This window comes from Quercus robur, chromosome 2 (assembly GCF_932294415.1).
Source record: "Quercus robur chromosome 2, dhQueRobu3.1, whole genome shotgun sequence".
Taxonomy (NCBI): domain Eukaryota; kingdom Viridiplantae; phylum Streptophyta; class Magnoliopsida; order Fagales; family Fagaceae; genus Quercus; species Quercus robur.
In genome coordinates, this window is record NC_065535.1 from 60,250,590 (window position 1) to 60,254,954 (window position 4,365).

Sequence of the window (4,365 nt, forward strand, 5' to 3'; positions counted from 1 at the left end):
GAACACCTAGAAAAAAGAATGAATTTGATGCCCATGGAGGCTTTTGCTTATCCAATAAAAGGACCCACAAAACATGTCCTGACAGCTCATGTACGTTCGAATTTTTCGTATTTTCTATGATGTCAGAAAAACTCTCCCTTTTGAATTGGTAGATATATAGTACTTTTTTTTGGTATGGGTTAGAAAACATCCTCCGGGAGAATGAACATACAGCTTTTCATTAGTGTTGCACACTTACACCGCCTAAGAATTTGTTCTCTATCTTATTAACACTCATATCTAATTTTATGTCAATTAGATGTTATTTACTTCAAATTTAGAAGCTTATGTTTTGTAAATAATTTCAAAATTAAAAAAATTTAAAAAATATATATAAATTTTATAGATAAAATAGTTATTTAATCTCTTCTAGTCTTGATATTTTGCATACACATAGGGTATTATAAGGAGAAACATACAGCTTTTCATTAATGTTACACATTTACACCACCTAATTAATAATTTGTTCTTTATCTTTTTAACACTCGTATCCAACTTCTTATTTAGAAACTCATGTTTTGTAAATAATTATAAAATTCAAAAAATATATATAAATTTTATGGATAAAATAGTTATTTAATCTCTTCTGGTCTTGATATTTTGCATACACATAGAGTATTATAAGGAGACAATTTAATTCAATTATGAATTTATCAAAAAAATTGTCTAATAGAAATAAGTGGTGTAACATTGATAAAAGTTACCCAATTCATTTTTTTTTTATTGGATTAATATTTTAAAATTCCTACAATGAGATTATATATTTTTATTATTCTTAATATGCACACTGAAATTTGTGTTAATTAATTGGATGATAGTTGCCATACAAACTCATGTTTTTTGTGTATAATTTTTAAGTTTAGAAGAAGAAAACTTAAAATTTATACATTCTAAGATAAGAATAAGATAGCTATCAATCTCCGATAATTTTGATAACTTGCAAGCAGGTATAGAAGTAGATATTGAGTGGTGTAACTATTTTCTAGCTGGAAGCAATAAATTAAAGACAGCGGCAGCTACTAAACTTCTTATTCACATTTAATGTCCGGTCCTCTCATGCTAGCCCAAAGGCCGACGGAGATACGACACGTATTTCATGTCTTCTTCATGGTGTCACAATGTTTTTCTGTGTATAGTGATTTATCCTACCCTTAACTGTTTTTTTTTTTTTTTTTTTTTTTTTTTTTTTTTTTTTTATGATTTTGAACTATCATACCCCGATATTTTGAAATGATTAAACTCCTAAGTCCCACCAGATGGGAAAAAAACAAAAATTATTGAGCTTTGGTAATAAATTAATGACCATTGAGGTTCATATAGTTTATCTTATTTATTCAAAGCCAAAAAAATTCATTTTTTTTTAAAGAATTTCAATTTATGACGTTCACTTTTTATGATAACTTTTTATCATCAGACCAATATACAAATTGATTTTTGGTATAGACGGAAATTGAACCCCAAATTTCTTATTAAAAAAATTCATTTGAAGTGGGATCTATATGTAGAAAAATTTTCTGATCAGAAACTGGTTTTTTTTTTTTTTGGTTCAGAAAGCTCTACATAGATAGAGGTGTGTTTACTGTTGGGCCTGCATAATGTAAACCCATCACCCTGTCTAGACCCATTCGGCCCATCAGATCTCAGCCCAAACCAGTTTTAGCCGCAAGAACATTTCAACGATTCCTGACCTTACCCATAAAAGCCTAACCCACTAACAACAATTCATTAAACCCAAACAAACAAAAAATAAATAAAAATAACAGCTCTACTCACCATCATGAGTTCATGACAGAATTGTCACTCATGACTGATTTAGTTTTTTTTTTTTGGAAATGTGTGTTAAAGCATAGTTGTACTTTGAAAAAGTGAGAAAAAATAGAAAGAAAAAAAATAAGATTTTAAAAAGTTGAATAAATAAGTTAAAAACTAAAAGTTAAACTTATAAACTCAAGCTAAACTGCCATGAAAGTATCTTTAAACTAAATAACTTATTGAAAAATATAAAGCCCATCATCAGCCTTAAACCTTAACTACTTTTATAGAAATCCACTCACACTTCATAAAACTTACAATTAAACATCCACACTTCATAGATTTTACAAAATACCCCTACCCTTCATAGAAATTAAGGAATTGCCTCAACATTTTACAGAAACTACACAATTAAATGCCCTTGCTTATAGAAATTATATAATAGCCCATGCACATCACAAAATTATAATTAAACCCCCACAGTTTTCATAAATTTCCATCAAACCTCCACACTTCATTGAAATGAGAGAATTGTACATCATAGAAATTAAAGGATTACCCACACACTTCATAGAATTTACAATACCCCAATAACACATTATTTTTGGATATTAGTAGAGCGCCTTTGTGACAAAATTTCATAACTTTACTAATGTGAATCAAATCTTTACTTTTTGTGTTATATTTGGATCAAAGAAAAAAAGATGTAAGGATTTGACCACTCCAATCAATATGGGTTTAGATTAATGCGCTAGCAACAATACAATGTTGAGTGCCTTGGTGATAAGCATGATGATTATAAATAAGTCTAAGGGTATGTTTGGTTGGAGGTGATATAAGGACGATAAAAAAGAAATGAGAGAAAATAGAATTTGATATTATTTGGTAAGGAGAGAAATGATGGAAAATTTTTGGTGGGATCCATGCATTTTCTCTCTGAGCCCACCAAAAATTGATCTCTCCAAAATGAAGAGAAAATAAGGGTGGAAAACTGGTCCAATTTGTTTTACAAAACTACCCCCTATAACAAGCTTCTTTTTGTTCTCACTCGTTTGTATCTTTTCTTCATTTGTTTGTCTTTAGCTTCTATCCTTGTGCAGTAGTAAAGTAACGTGCTGCCTTTTTTTCTTTTTTTCTCTTCTTTGTTCTTCTCTACTAAATGGCCGTGTATTAGTGTGTTACTGAGCATTGTTGGGTTTTTATTTTTTATTTCTTTTCTTTTAATTTATTTTTTAGTTGGGCATAATTTTTGTTTTAATAAACTTGGTGGGATTATTAATTTTTTGGTTGATTGTTTGTTTATTTTTTGATTGAGCATAGTTTTTTTTAATAAGGGCATATGATTCCATTCATACCAATTTCAATTTTCATCCTCTCATTTTTTTTCTAAATCAAATAAATGAGTTTTCTATCTCTCTACTTTTTTATTCTCCCAACCAAATACATATGAAAAAAAACTAAATCTCTTATATCCTCCCACTTTTCTATTCCTTTTTCATTTTTATCATTTCACTTTTTTATCCCTTCAACCAAACGAACCCTAAGATAGGTTGGTTCATTACTCTGGATTTTGTAGCAAATAGCCAAATACAGCAAACCAGATCAGTGTTTTTGGGTGTGCTTGTGGCGAACACATGGGCTTGCTCATGGACCCTCAACTTCTACAAGTGTTCCCAACTCACTTTGTAAACCACAAATCTAGTTTCATGAATAAGCCCAACTAGACTCATTCTTTACCCTTCAAATTATACTCCTCCAAAAAAAGATAATGGGTCCAGAAAGAGTTTGGGTTTTGCTTTCAATTGGGCTTTTAGAAAAACTGGGCATCAAAAAATTCAATTTAAAGTTTGTTTTCAATTGATAATTGATTTTTTTTTTTTTTTTGAGAATCAATTAATAATTGATTTGATTTGTTGGTTATAATAATTTATTTTTTAAATGTAAAATAATATTATAAGTTTCTTTATTTTGGTGAAAACATTTTCCATCAAAAACCTATTGTTTTTATAATGCAAATAATCCGATGTAACAAAAAAAAAAAGATGTTGAGGTAGAACATATGCAACAAAATAGGAGGATTTAGAGGTTGTGGTAGATTACCTAAAGCCATTTTTGAGTTCTTGTAATGCTGTTGGTGATGTTGTTTGATGTAGTTGCAACTAAAACTAGTTGAAGAGGAAACAAGAACAACCAAATCTTTGAGTGAAAAGTGGTTTTTTAGACATAACACAACTACATTTTAATCAATTTTCACCCAATAAACAAATAATTAAGGTAAAAATTTGGTAGCTAAACTAAAAACCACTTTTTATCATTTTTAACAAAAATATACAGGGTTTTGAATCTGTTCATATTGTAATTTTTTTTTTTTTTTGTAACTATCAAATAAATAAATAAAGAATAAAAAATTGCATCCAAACAATTAATAGTTTGTTTTTCAATCATAATTGAGTTGTTGGTTATTATAAACTTATATAATGTCCTTTTTTGTTTTTAATTTATTTTAAATTTTAGAAATTTAGAATATAATAATAATAATATTAAGGGAGGGTTTGGTTAAACGCTTGAGTTTTA